The 19,960-nt window shown below is 34.7% G+C and overlaps 2 non-coding genes across 2 annotated transcripts; one reads left to right on the top strand and one right to left on the bottom strand.

Annotated features, from left to right (window-relative positions):
- The first annotated feature begins 4,338 nt into the window (after positions 1–4,338).
- Positions 4,339–4,445, top strand: LOC121218964 (small nucleolar RNA R71). Its single transcript, XR_005915446.1, has one exon. It is a non-coding gene; the product is annotated as a small nucleolar RNA R71 (small nucleolar RNA).
- A 4,399-nt stretch (positions 4,446–8,844) lies between these two features.
- Positions 8,845–8,951, bottom strand: LOC121219012 (small nucleolar RNA R71). Its single transcript, XR_005915493.1, has one exon. It is a non-coding gene; the product is annotated as a small nucleolar RNA R71 (small nucleolar RNA).
- Between the last annotated feature and the right edge of the window lie 11,009 nt (positions 8,952–19,960).

Raw genomic sequence — 19,960 nt, 5'->3', positions numbered from 1 at the left:
CTTGGTCCCTCATCGATCATCCTCGCATGTCCTGCGAACATTAGTTAACTCCGTAAGTTCGAATAAACTTAGCGAGTTCCTTTACTATCCATAAACAATTCCTACCACACAAGGGTAATGAATGTAAAATAATATAAAGTAAATAGAGATTACTCATTGCTTACTTAAGCGAACATTTGACATTAGGGTGGCAGAATGCACCCGATCTTTTGAGCTACTCGCTTACTATAAGCCCTTCCTTTAGTCGGACTTTCAACTTAATCATAACCCTGAACACTTGCCATATCAACGGGTCTTATCCTTACTTTAAATCTTTTTGCCCAAGAGTTCTTAGGTTATTCCTTTCTTAGTGAACTCTCATTATTGAACTAGTCCTTAGTGGACTCTCTATCTCTATCCATACCTTAGTCCCGAAGGACTCATTGACATTTTCGTATTGTGCCGACTTTCAGAGTACTTTGCCATTTTGGAGAAACCATCCTATTGACATCAATAGTGGGATTACTTCCAATAATCCACCTTATGCATGAGACTGACTAAGGACCTCTCATGTCCCATATGGTGAACAACTGATTTATTGTCCTAGCAAGCCGTTGCTCATAAAACTATAAGAGTATACCCCCCTTCTTAAATAAGTTCTCCCTTTGGAGTTAGCTTCTTGACATGTTTCCATCCTCATGACAGAGTCTTTATCCTAGAAGTGAACTTCTATCCCTTCCATGAGATTACCGCTCGCATAACAAATCCTTTGAGCTACCTCTGGTGGCTCTTTATAGCGAATACTTGTTTACGATCCTCAAATACTTCTCCATAGTTAAACCAGCTCTCATACGACCTATCTTCCTTTAATTTTTTTCGAGCCCTTTCCCTTGCCTTGTCGGTTATCTCAGCTATCCTTACTATCTTCATCATTATTGGCAGATTCCTCATGATCCGCTTGCCTTAGTTATGTTTTCTTTCAAATTTTCTTCCTCTTGAGTGGATCCTCATAAATGACACATAGGACTATACTCCTCACTTGGTGGACTCTAGGGTTGTCATAGCTGAGCTATGGTCTTATACCTTTCTTCCTCGTTCTTTACATCATCTTGGACTTACCCCGTGTTTATTGTCCCTAAAAACTTCATCTTTGTTTCATGCTTATTGTCCCAATAGACTTACTCTGTTTTGTATTTACTATCCCAACGGACTTACTCTATTCCATGTTTACTGTCCTGATGGGCTTACTCTGTTTCGTGTTTACTATCCCGGAGGACTATCTGTTCTGTGGATGCCATGGAGTCTTTCATCCATGGTCTTACTCATTATACTTGGCTGCCATAGCATCTTTCATCCATGGTTTTACACCATTTGCCCTATACCTTGTACCTTGTCACCATGTTGTCTTTCATCCACGGTCTTATGCCATATGCCTTTATCATGTACCATGCTGCCATGACATCTTTCATCCATGGCCTTACGCTACGTACCATATACTAGACTACTATAACATCTTTCATCCATGACCTTACGCTACGTACCACATACTAGACTACTATAACATCTTTCATTTATGGTCTTATGCCATATACCGCTGTCATGGTATCTCCTCGAAAGATCAGTCGATACTGTCATCATGGTAATTACCATTCCATAATTTCATTTCCCTAATCCTCCACCCATTACCTCTTTTAAACCATCTAACATTGATGCTTGAGGATCGTAGTGTTCTCTCCTCAAGGTTCGGAGCTTCGCCCAAGGCGGTAACTAATAGGTTCTCTCCCCATTCCCATTCTAACTTCATCTAACCCATAAAGGTTTTCCTCATAGTCATGCAATGCATGCACATATCATCATATTTCATGTTTATGCAACATGGCATACTTAAATGGTGTAGATCATAACAACAAGTTTGGAGTTAGGATCTCACTTTTAAATTTATCGTCTCCATAGCTTATTCCTTCCCTCGAACATCAGAGCTTCCATTTTCCAAGCAGTAGCTGATCTGTCGTAATTCAGTATAGTAGATTAAACTAGTTTTCGCACTTCAGGAGCTTAAACACAAGTATTTTGGTTTTATTTTAATTACATTTTTTCAATTTTAGTTATATTTAATAAAGTGTGTAATTTGAGTCTTTTATTGACCTAGGGGCCGAATGAGGCCTAAGGGTGAGCTAATATACTTTGTGAATGTGTAGGAGACCATTAGAAGGAGTGCTAACTTGATATTGGTCACTGTGTTGCAACACGGAGCACTGAATGTCGCAACATAGGGCTTAGAATAGGAGAATTCCAAGACTACCTTCGGTGTCACGGTATAGCCTAAGGATGTCACAACCCACCCTTGAAGATACCCTGAGGATGAGTATACTGCCCTCGATGTCACAACACAGGACCTAGTGTGTCATAACATCACCTCTGTATGGGAAATAATTACGAGCTAGGGGCATCTTGGCCCACAATCAAACATTAAAAACGAGATGACGACCACTCTAAAGTCTATAAATAGGCTCAATTAGCACATGTTATGGACAACTTTCATATTGTATAATTTTGTTCTTAGATTTGGTCTTTAGTTTTTCTCTTTTCTTAGGCTTAGGTTTATTTCATTTTTTGTTATTTTCTTTTGGGAAATAAATCAAATTTGTGAAACATAATCAAACTCTGTGAGGATTATGCATTCAATTCTAATACAAATAAGGCTTCTTCTAAACTTTATACTATTGAAATATTATTCATCTCAACTCTTTATATCAAACTTATATTTTTTATAAGATCCATGGAGAACTAATCCTCCTGTGGGGGGATTAGCGAATGGAAGTATGATTAATTAACTATTTTGTAGGGTTCTCTTAGTGGATCAGCTGTTTAGGAAAGGAAGAACTTAAACCTTAGGCCTGACAACCCTAGGAAGTCATTAAGGTGAGAATTAACCCAAATTTGGTATGACTTATTCTTGAGCCCCTTAACCTTGAACCGGTATGGATTGTAAGGTCGAAATATAAGTAGTTCATGTCGACTCGTTATTCTAGTGGAAGATCAAAAGATCGAAAGGTCCTGCTGGGATATCGGCTAGTTGATTGAATAAGAAAACCTGAAGCAACAGTTGATTATGATTACCGAAGTGAGCTAATCACCCATACCCAGATTTGATATATTCTATTATTTGATTTATCGTGATTTATTTGTTTCTGTTCTTTCTTTTATTATTATTATTATTATAACATAGATCAGAAAAACCTTTCTTTTTATTTTATCGTAATATAATTAGTGTAAAGTACTAATTAAATCTATTTCTGTTTAGGTTAGGATTAATTTAGTGCTCACCTTTCTTTTGAACGATCCTCGGAGTATTCATCTACTCCATTATAACTATATTACAACTTGACTAGTATACTAGTGGATACCGCCTTTTCACATATTTTGTGCAGGATTTTTACGCTGGAAATTGGTATGTTCGGAGGCGATCAAGTTGTTGGCATCGTTATCGGGGAGGCAACCTTATTGATTTAATTTTAATTTTTGCATGCTAATAAAATAATTAGGAAATTTTTATATTATAGCTATGATTTTATTTTCTTATTTTGTTTACTTATATTTTCTCTTTGGGTTAAGTGTATGACTCGTATTAGGGAACAACTATAGAGCCAGTCACAGATCCAGAAAGAATAATATGAAGGAATCGTTGACAACAACAACAACAACAATCGATGCAGAACCAACCAGCTGCTGGAGGTAATTTACCACCACGCGAGAATCCATTGTTCGATGAGGCTAACAATAACAACTTAGAAGATCCACCAACACTACAGCTACCCGTATACATGAACATGACATGTAATGAGAGGACTCTAAGGGAATATGCACTACCAAAATCCAAATGACCCTTTCTTAAGGCTTTTGTAAATAAAGATGTTGATATTTAGTGCTTTTGACTTGATTATAACTATTACCTCTTCCTTGATTTCCTCTCCATCTCAGATTTGGGTGATTTCTCTATCCAATATTATAAGTATTTGAATAAGGGTTTCCACCCCTATTCCCTATGTAATTCAAATCTTCCTTGATTTCCTCTCCATCTCAGATGGTGCACTATTCTCAAACTCTATACGGTTTATTCTGTCCAGTAGCTGCTGATATCTATCATCCTATTAGATAGCCTTTACTATAGATAGTCTCTGGCAATATGTGTCTCGTTCCGTTTGCCACTGGTAGGATTTCAGGACCATATTTTATATTAATTCGTAGGCATCCTCGTACATTCTGTTCATTAAGGCACCTCCTACAGCTCCATCCAATCCTGACCTTGAGTACACATCTAACCCATTGTAGAAAAGTTGCAGTCTTAACCACTCAGGCAATCCATAGTATGGGCGTTTCTAAATTAGCATTGTAAAACACTCCCATGTTTCGTGAAAAATTTCTCCTTTTAATTGTTTAAACATAGAAATTTCCTTCCTTAGTTGGACTGTCTTGCTGATGGGGAAGAACATTTGTTAGAATTTTTCTACGAGTTCATCCAATGTTGTGATTGATCTTGGTGCCTGCGAATCTAATCAATAAAAGTTGTTATTAATTAATGAACAGGGGAGCAACCTAAGACGAATAGCGTCATCAGTGACCCCATTTTATTTTAAGGTATCACCAAGCTGGAGGAACCGTTTTAGATGCTGACTCAGGTCTTTTCTCATTGTTCCTCAAAACTGCAAATTATCTTGGATCATCTAGATCATAGCTGGCTTGATCTTAAAGTTATTGGTCATGATAGTTGGCCTCGTTATACTCCCTTGAACCTACTGTATGTGGTCAACATTTGGATTGAATCAAAGGGGAATACAATCAATGAGGATAGATGTGAAACATGTGCAGTCTGAGTGAACTAATTTAACAAAAATATTGACTAAGCTCGAAGATTAAATAAGCCAATTAATGAGCATGATGGGAGAGATTAAGAGACAAATTGGCACTAGTATCTGTAGTAACATTGAAGATAATCCTTAAAGAGAGGGAAATGAGCAAGTGAAAGCAATCGCGCTCTGATTGGGTAAATTTCTAAGTAGCCCGAAGAACCTAAATCAAAAAGTAAATAAGAGGAATACTAATGATCTTCAAGAAGAACTCTTAGAAGTTGATGATGAACCAGAACTAAAGGAAGTAGTCAAATTGGCAATTGAATCGAAGAAAGAGACAATTAAAGAACCTACCATTGCAAAGATACCATTCCCTTCAAGGTTAGAAGAGAAACATAAATGAGATGAAGATGAGTTTGTAAGCTTTCTTAACTTGTTCAAAACATTAAATGTCAACCTGCCTTTAATTGATATACTTGAGAAAGTCCCTACGTACATCAAAATTTTAAAGAAAATCATGTTTAGGTGTAGGAAAATTAAAGTAGGTAAACAAGTTAACATGAGCGCTTCCTGTAATGTTATTATCTCTAGACAGGTTCCCTAAAAGCTGAAAGACCCGGAAGCTTTACAATTCCTATGGATATAGGGAGCATTCATTTCAATAGAGCCTTATGTGATTTAGGAGCTAGCATCAATTTAATGCTTCTATCAATATATGAAAAACTAGGGTTAGGGGACCTCAAGAACACACAAATTACACTATAGTTGGCAAACAGATCTTCAGTGCACCCAAAAGGAGTACTGGAAGATGTGTTAGTCAAAGTGTGCAACTTTATCATTCTGGCAAACTTTGTAGTTTTAGACTTTGAAGAAGATCGAGATATACCAATTCTGTTGGGTAGAACTTTTCTAGCTACTTCAAGGTCCACCATTGATCTGGAGAAAATTGAATTAACCATGAAGATCACTGGTGAAATAAAAATTTTTAAATGTTGTCACCAACAGAGTGGGGGAAATAAAAGGAACTTAGGGGAGAATTGTAATGAATTATTTATCTTTAACCCTAAAAACCCCAAATCAAGGGACATACTTCCTATAATCAATACAGGTTAAAAGAACAAGTTTAAGGAAAGAGATAAGCAAAAGAAGGTTGAGTGGTATGACAGGAGATGGACTAATGTTGAAAGAACCAAAGAAACATCCCCATATGCATTAACAAAGCTGTCAGATGAATCCGTCATTAAAACTTAATAATTTTGGATTAATTTCTTTTGTAAATTACTGTATATTTAACTAATCGTTTAGCGCAGATACTAACTTGTATTAAAATAATGTTTTATAGGAACTGTGACACTCTAGAAATTGGAAGTTCGGGTAAAAATAGAGCCAATGTCGCAACATGACAACCCCATGTAGCATCACCAAGGCTAGATTCAAAGGAATCAAGAAAATCAACTTGATGTCATGACATAGACTTCATGTGTCGCGACACCAAAGATAGTATACCTATAATTTCAAAATTTTAGAGTGTGTTGCAACATAGAACCCTGATGTTGCGACAATGGCAAACTCCCAAGACGTGTCATGACACAGAACCCCTATTTCACGACATCACTGTAAATTTTTGCAGGGTTGATCTCGTGCAACCCGAATGCATAACCCTTATTTTACCCAGTTTTTAAACCCAAAAACCTCTAACTTTTTAACTTCAACACACTTTAACCCAAAATCTAACTCATCCTTAAACATTAAAACCTCTCAAGCACTCTCCATCTTCAAATCGCTTTACACTCAAACCCTAAATTCATAAAGCTTCATTGCTACTCCTCAAACTTTCTTTGGATGCAGGATTGTCAAACGTTTAGAGAGAAACAACAAAGAGTTTTAAGGAAGTTGAGGTTAAGCGTTCTTTTTCTCATTTTTACTATTTCATGAAGATTATTGCTTAATAGTACATTAGTTTTTAACATAAAATAGAATTGAGTATGCCTCCAAGGAAGGTTATAAGAACTAATGAACTAAAACCATCGACATTTCCAAATCCCTCTAATTTTCTAAATCCAAAGATTGAGAAATATTTTGTAGAACTTTAGGGAAAAACATTTATTCAAGAGAGGGGATTTGAACCATTGATGGTTCTCTATCAGGAGATATTACCTTTAGTTAGATATCATAAATAAGAACATTTTTTTACGATCATAAAAGACTTTGTTGTGATCCCTGTAGTTTAAGAATTTTATGCATATTTATGAGACCATGAGTCTAGAAATACCAAAGGTCATACATGGGAAACGATACCTATGTAAGGGAAATACATACAAATTACCCCTCGACCACACGCCCATGTGCCAGCCCATGTCGATTTCGCATCCTGTTTTCCGAACACGTGGAAAAATCCAATTTTTAGGCTTTCTGAGCAGTCGAAAATCTATAAGTAACAATTGGAAGAAGACCTAAGAGAGCAATGAGAGAAGAACGAAGAAAAGAATCGAAGAACACCACTGGATTGAACTTAGAAGTGGATCTCCTTCAAGATTAAATATCTCCATTCAATTTCCTTAGAAGTTTTATTACGAAACCTATGATAAATCTTATTATTTGATTTCTGATTTACATGATAAATACTTGATTCTTGTTCTCAATTATGTATGTTTATTTCATGTTTTAATATTTTCAGGATATTAATTCATGATTAATGTGCTTATTTCAGTAGGGTAAAAGTCCCTACTTAAGAGTAGATCTAGCATAATTGAGTGGAGTTGCATGCAATCCTAGAAATAGGATGACATAAATCTACCAGATTAGAGTCAAATCTAATAGGGGAATCTATAGATCGAATTAATACGACAATAGGGGTTTTAATTAGAAAGAGATTTCAATTAATCAACCTAGAGTCAATTGTTTTTACTCTCGAAAGAGATATTAACATAATTTAGGGATTTCTACGGATCAAGACACAAGTGAATAAATCGTTTAATTCAGATGCAGAATAATAGGTGAAGTCTAGGTTGATTCTTTCTTGGGTATTATCCATCTCATTGGTTATATTTGATTATTTTCCCAAGTCATTCTCTGTTGCATTCTTAGTAAATTAGTTTAGTTAATTTTAGATTAAAAACAATTTCATCAATTTGACGGCTAAATAATAGAAAAATACTAATTACTAGTACTTTTAGTCCTCTTGGATACGATATTCCTTACTCACCGTAGCTATACTATTATTCGATATGTGTGCTGGCCTTTGTTGTAATGTTAGTTAGTTTAGTGACCATCAAGTTTTTGGCGCCGTTGCCGGGAATTAAAATATTAGGAACACTCAATTTTTATTAATTTATTCATTTTTATTTTTATTTTTATTGCATTTTATTTTTACTTTTAGCTTAATTTTTGTTTTCTAATTTTTCTTTTATTTGCTTATGGCAGGTTCCTTTAGTTTATGACTTGAAGAAATCCATCGGGACCATTAGTATTTGATAGTGAAATTGAAAGTACAGCTCGCAGAAACCATAGAGACGCAAGGCAGAGTTGACAGAATATAGTGGAAGAATAAGAGGACGTTATTATTGTTACTGAGGAGATGGCTGATAATTAGAGTAATCAACTACCTCTTGTAGTTGCTCCGAATCCTGCAAATCTGAATCTTGCTCCTCGAACTATGTACGATTATGCCATGCCCACTTTAACTGGGGTTGAATCGAGTATTATGCGACCCACCATTACTGCGAATAATTTCAAACTGAAGTCGAACACCATTTAGATGACTCAACAGTTTGTTCAGTTTGATGGTTTGCAAGACGAAGATCCAAATACTCATTTGGCTAATTTTTTGGAAGTCTGTGATACTTTCAAGATTTATGGCATTTCTGATGATGCCATTCGCCTATGTTTGTTTCCCTTCTCGTTGAGGAATAAAGCTAAATAGTGGTTGAACTCCTTACCACGAGGTTCTATCACTACATGGGATCAAATGACCGAGAAATTTCTATTGAAATACTTCCCACCGGCTAAGACAGCTAAGTTGAGGAATGATATCTCTTCCTTCATGCAGATGGACTTAGAAACCCTATATGATGCATGGGAGAGGTATAAGGATTTATTGAGAAGGTGCCCTCACCATGGGTTACCTCTATGGCTACAAGTTCAAACCTTCTACAACGGTTTGAATCCCTCAACTAGGTAGTTAATCGATGCAGCAGCCGGTGGTACTCTGAACAATAAAATGCCTGAAGAGGCTTATGAGTTTTTAGAGGAGATGTCACTAAATAATTATCAGTGGCAAGTCATGAGGACAAAGCCGACAAAAGTAGCCGGTGTTTTTAACTTAGATGGAGTCACCATGTTATCGAATCAGGTACAAATTTTGAATAAAAAAATTGATGGTTTATGTGTTTCTACTCAGGTACATCCGGTGATGCAATGCGATGCAAACGGAGGTGGAATAAATAATTCAAAATATTTACCCTTCGATCCTAGCATGGAGAATAAGGAAATAAATATATGGGTAATAACTCTAGACCTCAAAATAATCCTTATAGTAATAACTATAATGGAGGATGGAGGAACCACCTAAATTTCTCATGGGGTGGTCAAGGAAACCAAATACCACAACCCTCTCTAGGCTTTCAACAACAACCTTATCAGCAGGAGAAGAAACCAAACCTTGAAGAGATGTTGGCAAAATTCATTTTGGTGTCAGAGACTCGTTTTCAAAATACCGAGACGGCTTTGAAAAATTAGCAAGCGTCAATTCATGGGCTCAAAAATCAAATTGGACAACTTTCTAAATTTGTTTTAGAAAGGTAGCAAGGTAGCTTACCTAGTAAAACCAAACCCAACACAAAAGAGCATGTGAAAGCAGTTACACTAAGGAGTGGGAAAGTGTTGGCTGAACCTGGAAGGAAGCTGCAACATGAATCTGATAAGGAAAATTACGAGGGGGTAAAACCCGAAGTGAGTGAAACACCAGTTCTTAAAGAATATAAACCACCAATCCCATATCTAGCAAATTTGAAGAAAGACTGCATGGATGCACAATTCGGTAAATTTCTTAAACTTTTTAAACAGTTGCATATTAACTTACCTTTCGTTGAAGCTATTTCACAGATGCCTACATATGCAAAATTTTTGAAGGAGTTGTTAACAAATAAAAGGAAGTTTGAGAAGCTATCCACTATGGAACTCAACGAGGAATGTTCAACTATTCTCCAAAATAAACTATCGACTAAGCTGAAAGATCCAAAAAGTTTTACTCTTCCTTGTTTTATTGGTAGTTTAAGCATTGAGAAAGCATTAGCTGATTTGAGTGCTAGTATTAATTTGATGCATTATAAAATGTTCAAGCAGCTTGGTCTTGGGGAACCAAAACCCACTAGGATGAGTATTCAATTAGCCGATAGATTTGTTAAATATCCTAGGGGTATTATTGAAGATGTCCTTGTAAAAGTAGATAAACTCATATTCCCTATTAATTTTGTTGTGCGTGACATGGATGAGGATGTTGAGGTGCCTTTAATTTTAGGTCGTCCGTTTCTAACTACTGTTAGGGCTAGCATTGATGTGGATGATGGTAAACTTGTTCTTAGGGTAGGTGACGAAGAGATTATTTTTAAAATCTATGATGCCATACCGTTTTCTAGAGAACAAGATGATTCTTGTTATTTTATTGACTCTAATAACCATGTTATTCAAGATTCATTACAAGAAATTGTTCATAAGGACACGTTGGAATTGTGTCTATTCCAAAGAGAGGCAGTAGACGACGATACTGCTGTGATATGTGAGACAAAAATTGATTTAGATTCTAATGAGTCTTCACCAAGATAGAAGAATTATGAAGGCGTTGAGGTAAATGATGAATTAAAATTAAAATCCTCTATTGAAGAATCTCCCAAATTGGAACTAAAGCAATTACCAAATCACCAAGAGTATGCGTTTCTTGGAAATAATTCTACATTACTAGTGATTATTGCTTGATATTTGCAGCCAAATGAGAAAGATGAGCTATTGAAAGTATTAAATGAGCATAAAAAAGCTATAGCTTGGAAGATTTCTGACATTAGAGGGATTAGTCCTTCTTTTTGCACCCATAAAATTTTAATGGAGGATGAATACAAACCATGTGTGCAAGCTCAATGACGACTAAATCCTAACATGATGAAAGTCATTAAGGCTAAGGTAATTAAACTTCTAGATGCTAGAGTTATTTATCCTATTTCTGACAGGACTTGGGTGAGTCCTGTGCAGGTTGTTCTTAAGAAGAGAGGTATGACTGTTGTAGCCAATAAGAAGAATGAGTTGATTCCAATGAGAATAGTCACGGGATGGAGAGTCTGCATTGACTATAGGAAGTTGAACGATGCCACGAGAAAATATCACTTTCCTTTGCCATTCATTGATCAAATGTTGGAAAGATTATCTAGGCATACGTATTATTGCTTCCAAGATGGAGCCTTTGGCTACTTTCAAATCTTGATAGCTCCCAAGGACAAAGAAAAAAAAAGAAATTTACATGTCCATATGGTACATTTTCTTATCGAAGAATGCCTTTTGGATTATGTAATGCTCTTGGTACTTTTCAGCGCTACATGTTGGCCATTTTTTATGAACTTGTAGAAGACATTATGGAGGTATTCATGGACGACTTCTCGGTATTCGGTAATTCTTTACATCTTTGTCTTAAAAACTTAAAATGAGTTCTAATGAGATGTGAGGAAACGAATCTTGTGCTTAATTGGGAAAAATGTCACTTTATGGTTCGAGAATGGATTGTGTTGGGACATAAAATTTCTAGTAAAGGGATTGAGGTTGATAGAGCAAAAATTAAAACCATTGAAAAATTACCTCCCCCTAGTTCAGTTAAAGCTATTCGAAGCTTTTTAGGACATGCTCGATTCTACAGAAGGTTTACTAAATATTTCTCTAAAATAGCTAAGCCTTTAACAAATTTGCTAGAAAAAGATGTGCCCTACGATTTAAGTTAGGAATGTTTAGAACATTTAATACTCTTCAAGAAAACTTAATCAGTGCTCCGATTATAGTTGCACCTGATTGAAATTTACCCTTGAACTAATGTGTGATGCGAGTGATTTTGTTGTAGGTACAGTTCTTGAACAGCGAAGAGGCAAACATTTTCAACCAATTTATTATGCTAGGAAGATGTTGACAGATGTACAAGATAATTACACTACCACCAAAAAAGAATTGCTCGTTGTGCTTTTTGCATTCGATAAATTTAAACCATATTTGATATTATCTAAAGTTGTTGTTTGCACTGACCATTTAGCTCTTCGTTATCTCCTAACTAAATCAAATGCAAAACCTCGACTTATATGATGGATTTTATTATTGAAGGATTTTGATCTAGACATTCAGGATAAGAGGGGAGCTAAAAATCTTGTAGCAAATCACTTTTCCAGACTAGAGAATTCACATATCAAGAAACTTAATGAGAATGAGATAAATGACTCGTTTCCTGAGGAACAACTCTTGGTTATAACCGATTCTGAAGCTCTTTGGTTTGGGGATATTGCAAATTACTTAGCTATTAACATCTTACCAAAAGATTTGACACATCATCAAAAGAAGCGATTCTTTGCCGATGTGAAAAAATATTTTTGGGAGGATCCTTTCTTTTCCGTGTATGTGCAGATCAAGTAATTCAGAGGTGTGTTACAAAATTAAAAACGAGTAAAATCTTGGAACACTGCCACTCAAGCCCAATAAGAGGACGTTACAGTGGGACTAGGACAGCACATAAAACACTTGAATCAAGTTTTTATTGGCCCACACTGTTCAAGGACACTAACAGGTATGATACTTCTTGTGATAGATGCCAGAGAACAGATAATATTTCTAAACGTGATGAAATGCCTCAAACTTATATGCTCTCATGTGAAATTTTTGATATCTGGGGCATTGATTTTATTGGCCCATTTCCTAGCTCGATTGGTAATAAATACATCTTAGTAGCATTCGATTATATGTCAAAGTGGGTAGAAGCTCAAGCTTTACCTACCAATGATACTAGAGTGGTAGTTCAATTTCTTAAGAAGCTCTTTTCTTGATTTGGATCACCCAGAGCAATTATTAGTGACAGGGGTACGCATTTTTGTAACACTCAATTTGATAAAGTTCGTAAGAAGTATGGGGTACATCATAGAATAACTACCCCTTCTCACCCTCAAACTATTGGATAAGTTGAAGTTCCGAATTGAGAGCTCAAACGTATCCTAGAAAAAATTGTAGAGTCAAATAGGAAGGATTGGGCGATAAAAGTAGATGATATTTTATGGGCTTTTAGGATAGCTTATAAAACACCCATAGGAACATCTCCTCACAAACTTGTATACGGAAAAGGTTGTCATTTACCGTTTGAACTCGAGCACAAAGCATTCTAGGCAATAAAATTCCTAAACTATGATATTAAACTTGCAGGTGATAAGAGATTGATGCCGCTGAACGAGTTAGATGAGTGGCAAACGAATGCTTATGAGAACTCACGATTATATAAAGAAGCGACAAAGCGACGCCATGATGCTCGTTTGAAGCAGCCCAAACAATTCACAACTGGAGATCTTGTCCTTTTATACAATTCAAAGCACAAGTTGTTTCTCGAAAAGCTAAAATCAAGATGGTCAGGTATATTCGTAGTACAAACCGTTTTCCCATATGGTACGATAGAGGTAACTCATCTAGCATATGGCACATTCAAGGTAAACAATCATCGACTCAAACTCTATAGTGGTGACGAATTTAGAAATGATAGAAAGGAGCTTTGACTCCGTGAACCTTCATAATTGTGCGCACAAGGTATGTCGAGCTTAGACTTTAAATAAGTGTTTCTCGGGAGGCAACCCAAGTGTTAACACTGCTAATTTTCTTATTTTCATTTCATGGTATTTTTAGAATTAATTAAATAAATAAAAATATAGGTTTTTTGATCCATATGGCCTGGACACACGGGCGTGTCCCAGGCTGTGTGTCAAGCAAACGGTTAAGTGTAGGGATATTTGATAAGCTGTAAAAGTAACATATTTTAATCACATTCTTAATGCATTTTTTGGATGATTAATGATGTAAATTAGTGAATTTGATGCTCTTAATCCTTTAAATTCATGTTTCTATACTTAAGTGAGCATAGGGGAGCGAAAGGAGCAAAAAATAAGCCAAAATCGAGCAAAAAGAGATGTTTTCAGCATCCACTCAACATGAGCATTTTCGCACGGGCTAGGCTCACATGGGCTAGCCACACGCCTATGTTCTAGCTCGTGTTGATTTCGCACCCTATTTCCCAAACACGCAGAAAAACCTAATTTTTAGGCTTTTGAAGCAGTCTAAAGTCTATAAATAAGAATTGGAAGAAGACCTAAGGGAGCACGAAGAGAAGAACGAAGAAAAGACTCGAAAAACGCCACCAGATTCAACTCAGAAGCGGATCTCCTTAAAGATTAAAGATCTCCGTTCAATTTCCTTAGAAGTTTTATTGGGTTTCTTTATGTCTTGTTGTTATCCTAACTTTGAGATGATTTCCTTCCAGATTATGTTTTAAATCCCCTAGATACCTAGGGAAGATGAAACATATGATGAATTTTATTATTTGATTTCTGATTTACATGATAAATACTTGATTCTTGTTCTCAATTATGTTTGTTTGTTTCGTGTTTTATTATTTTCAGGATATTAATTCATGATTAATGTGCTTATTTCAGTGGAGCAAACTCTTTACTTAAGAGTAGATCTAACATAATTGAGTGGATTTGCATGCAATCCTAGAAATAGGACGACATAAATCTATCAGATTAGAGTCAAATCTAATAGGGGAATCCATGATGCGACAATAAGGGTTTTAATTAGAATGAGATTTTAATTAATCAATGTAGAGTCAGTTGTTTTTACTCTCGAAAGAGATATTAACATAATTTAGGGATTTATACGGATCAAGACACAAGTACATAAATCGATTAATTCAGATGTAGAATAATAGGTGAAGTCTAGGTGGATTCTTTCCTGGGTATTGTCTATCTCATTGGTTATAATTGTTTTCCCAAGTCATTCTCTGTTGCATTCTTAGTAAATTAGTTTAGTTAATTTTAGATTAAAAACAATTTCATCAATTTGACGGCTAAATAATAGAAAAACTATAATTACTAGTACTTTTAGTCCTCGTGGATACGATATTCCCTACTCACCATAGCTATTCTATTATTCGATAGGTGCACTTGCCTTTGTCATAATTTTAGTTAGTTTAGTGACCATCAATTAACGAGTAGAAGTGTGATTAATTAACTATTTTGTAAGGTTCTCTTAGTGGATCAGCTGTTTAGGAAAGGAAGAACTTAAAACCTAGGCCTGACAACCCTAAGAAGTCATTAAGGTGAGAATTAACCTAAATTTGGTATGACCTATCTGTGAACACCTTAACCTTGAACCTGTTTGGACTATAAGGTCGGGAGATAAGTAGTTCATGCTGACTCATTATTTTAGTGGAAGATCGAAATATAAAAAGATCCTACTGGGATATTGACTAGTTGATTGAACAAGAAAACTTGAAGTAACAGTTGGTTATGATTATCGAAGCGAGCTAATCACCCATTCCTAGATATGATATATTCTATTATTTAATTTCTCGTGATTTATTTGTTTCTTTTATTATTATTGCATAGATCACAAAAACCTTTCTTTTTTATTTCATCATAATATAATTCATTTAAAGTACTAATTTGATCTATTTCTATTTAGGTTAGGATTAATTTAGTGCTCGCTTCCATTGGGTACGATCCTCAGAGTACTCATCTCCTTCGTTGTAACTACATTACAACTTGCGGATACTTTCTTTTTACATATTTTGTGCAGGATTTCCACTCTGGACGTTGGCATGTTCGGAGTCGGTCAATAGCTTATAATAAAAAATCATGGGTTATATTCAACGTTCTTAGCTTAAAGCCATTTTTCAAAAACATGTAGATATGTTAAAATAGTTCTGATATTCATAACTTCATTATTCGTACCTAGAAGGTTTAAGAATCTTACTGGCTTGTTGATTTCTTTACTTTTCTAGCTCTATCCTCACGAAGCCTGCTCCACGCAGAACCTTCCATGGCTATTCCATCTTCAAGCTACAGAAAAAGATGAAGAACAAGAGAAATTGCGACAAGGTTAGGAAGAAAATCATCCCTGGAACCATCTCCCAGCTATTTATAACCCTTCATGCGCTACTCCCAACCTTATGAGAACCGGGCATTCTCAATCATTATGTCTCCCACTAAGGAATTGACTAGTTCCATTCTAACTAAACCAGGCTTGGTTCTCAACCTTATCCAATTCAATTTCCAACTTTCTCGTTTCTTCAAATATAGGCAGCTAGGTTGAGGTCTCTTTCAATTTAGTCCCTTAACTATCCTTAATTTCAGGTTAATTGGATACTGAGTGTTACAATAATTTAAATTTGATAGGTACTTTCGAACCTCTTTTGATTTTCAATCTGAGTTTTGATTCTATAGTTATTTTTAATACGTATATGATGTGTTAAGCTAAAATGGGTTGGAATTGTGTTTTATAATGTATTTAAACATATTGGTGTGTTTTTTTGATGTTGGAGGTGACTGGGGATAATTTAGACTGATTTTGGGGTTGCTCAGAAGGTGATATCACGACCTTGACCTTGCGACATCATGATATTGTCTTTACGATATCGTGACTTTTACCAAACAAAAAGTGACATCGCAACCTCGCGCATTGTCCTAGCATTTTGTACTACTTTGTCCTTATTTCACTGTTTAACATGTTTTAAGTTTAGAACACTTTCGATCTCTCTTGAACAACTCCTAAATGATTCTAAGTTGTTTCTAAACTCTTCAAATTATTTTTCGTTAAGTTTTTATGATTTTATGAAAATGTTTAAAGCTCAAAATTTTTAATCCAAGTTTTTTCGTATATGTTCTAGTGGCATCTCTCATTTGTATCATACGCTGGGATGGGTAAGGGGTGTTACAAATATTAAGAGATTTCTAGTACCGAAATTAGGGGGCAATTTATAGATTGGTGGTTCATGCAAATCATCAACGAAAATAAGGTTTAAATTTATTTTTTTTCATCTAAGATAACATTATAAACCTCAATTTCATTTAAACTATTGAATCTAGCATCTTATTCAGGCTCATCACCATCACTACTCCAACCATAGAATATTTAAATACATTTAGCCTTTTCATCTTGTTTTGACTCATGTTTATATTCTAATAATTTTGGGAAGTATTCATCTTTTGGATTCTCACTCCAAATACCCTCATATCATTTTCTCAAGTCATCCTAATTTTCACAAGGGTGATAGTCATCCTTTGTAATTACCCATCTACCCTTAAGAGAACACCACTCACAATGAAAATTAGCTAAAGGTGACATAAAATTTACATTTACCACATATCATAATAAATTTACGCTTACCTTTTTACTCTAATTCAAGCTAATTCTACAAGGACCTAATAACAATGAGACCCCATTCTAATAATTCTTTTTTACACTTAATTCTAGAAGAAAAAAAAAACTAAACTTGTCTTAGTTGAGTCCTAAACTATTAAGTTAATACTTGTACTAGTACATGTTAATCTAATTAATAAGTTGTTTATATTTTTGGAAATGACGCCAAAAACATGACATGTGAAAATTGGATATAAAAATAGTCATAGAATTCGATATATAAATGTAAAGCTTAAAATTTGTTAGCACTTTTGATCTATCATAATCTGATATGGCAAATTGAGTTCTTTTTCACACTTCACAAGCATTTGAATGTTTTATTTTGATGACTCTCTAATTTATGTGCGATTTACATCTTGTTAAGTAAATTATAAGGTGTGTTTAGTGACCAATTAGACAAAATCTTTGTTGTAGTTGGTACAGGAGGTGACTTGGGAAAAATTGCAAAGGAACAATAAGATTACTTGAGATGTCGTAACACCACATTTGTGAAGTCGCAACATCGAAGACGAACAACCACCTGGGAGGAATTTTGAGCAACAACAACATTGCAAATGGACTGTGACCAAAGTCACGACACCGAAGGTTGGAAATCAAAATATCAAGGGTTCAAATCCTGACAACATGCTAATAAATTTGTGACATCGAAGACAATCACCAAAGTTGAAGACTTTCCACAATGGTGTAGTAAAGTCGTGACACCGAGAGCAAACTCGTGACACCAAGCTGCCAAATAGAGGTTCAAGCAAACTATTTGGAAAGTCATAACACCAAACTTGTGGTGTCGTGACATTGAGGCTTGACGAGCATAATTTTGAAGGGGAATTTTAGTCAACACATGTTAAAAGAGTTTTGTGAACTCAATGTAGAATTGTCTAATCTAGGTTTACTCTAAAAGTAGTATTTAAAAAGTTTTTAATAATCTTTTTGTCTAACTTTTTGGCTGCTAAGTAGATTTTAGGTTTAGATTAAAAGTTTCTAAACAATAGCTACTGTAGTTTCTTAGGTTTTGGATAAATTTCTACAATTTTTACCATTTAAAGTACAAGTAGTATTTGTCGTTGTTCATGTTCAACAAAAGTGGTTAATCGAATCTTCCAACAAGAATTTTGCTTCCTTTTCATCACAATCAACGTAACCGAGGCTTCAACGATTATACTTTGAGCATTTCTAAAATCTCAGTTTTTATTTATGTAATTGTTTAAATGTATTGGGAATTGAGTGGGCATTTTTGGATTAAAATAAATAGGAGCTAAATTCATTAGGAAATTGGTTAATTGATGTGGAAGCAATTAGTTTAGGATTTCAGGTTTAAATTAAATAATTGGACTAAATTCAATAAAAATCAAAACCTAGAATTGACAACTTTATGTGAAAGTTTAGATAATGGAGACTAAGATGAGACCTTATTATAAAGAAATCCAATTGTCCTATTTAGTTTAAGCTAAATCGAAAGATAAATTAAAATAAATTGCAAATTGGTAAAATTATAAGCCGAAAGGTATTAATTAAACCAATTAAGAAATTATTTGTTTTTAAATTCATTAACTCGAAAACTAATTATGAACACAAAGATTAACCAATTCACACATGTTTATATTTTTTAATTCAATTGAAAATTTTGATATTTTTACAATTAGGTTCTTTTATTTAATTAGAAATCAATTTACTATTTTATTATAACACCTCTCGCCTGATCCGGTCCTGGGGTCTGAACTACGGGATGTTGCATCCGTTGCTAGAGAAAATTTAGACAAAAACACAGTAAAATCATCATTCCACAACATCAATCATGCAATTAACAATTATAAGACATTGAATATGATGAACATTTTTTTCCTGGGTCTCATACACGCATACAAATGCTTTAAAGTCAACTCAATATCAAATAGAGACTTTTGTGAAATTTTTAAAATGTTGAATCAAGTAAACCATAAATAAATCATTCAAATATTCCATCATGTTATAAACATTTAGATAATATGATACATAATTAAATCTAAGCCTTAATTGAGCTTACGAAATCTATTTTGTAGATCTGAACATGAGTTAGGACCAATTTCAAAAATTTTCAAAATTTCTAGGTCAGGTATTGATACCCATATAAGTACCAATACCAATCCGAGCTTCGATGTTTTCAGGAAAATTCATTTAAATTAAGTGGTATTGATACTATGCTTGAAGTATCGATACTTTCTCTTAGGTATTGATACCTTCCCTTAGTATCGAGACCATTTTGGCATTCTGTTTTGCAAAATTTTCATTGAAAAGTATTTGGTATCGATACCCTTACCTAAGGTATCGATACCTTGAAGCCAAAAATGGATAAAATCATGCATTTTGGTCCCTTTTACATGCTTAAACTAACACCAACTTAACTTCTGCTTGTAAGCATATTACCAACCTGCAAAAATCAATACGAAACGTACATATATACCATATCACCGACTTCCCAACTCATTCAATATATTCATACATCATATAAACACCAATTCACATAATTTATTTACTTACATCTTTCTCATCCATTCCCATTTATATCATCATCCCCTAATATCATTATAGTCATGCCAAAGACAATCAAAATATGTTATTCAAGTGATACATGCATAACCACCATCAATTACTCAATTTTATATAACCATCACCTTAAGAAG

Source organism: Gossypium hirsutum, chromosome D06 (genome assembly GCF_007990345.1).
Source record: "Gossypium hirsutum isolate 1008001.06 chromosome D06, Gossypium_hirsutum_v2.1, whole genome shotgun sequence".
NCBI lineage: Eukaryota > Viridiplantae > Streptophyta > Magnoliopsida > Malvales > Malvaceae > Gossypium > Gossypium hirsutum.
Note: the sequence above shows the minus strand (reverse complement) of the source record. Positions and strands in the feature narration are given on the sequence as shown.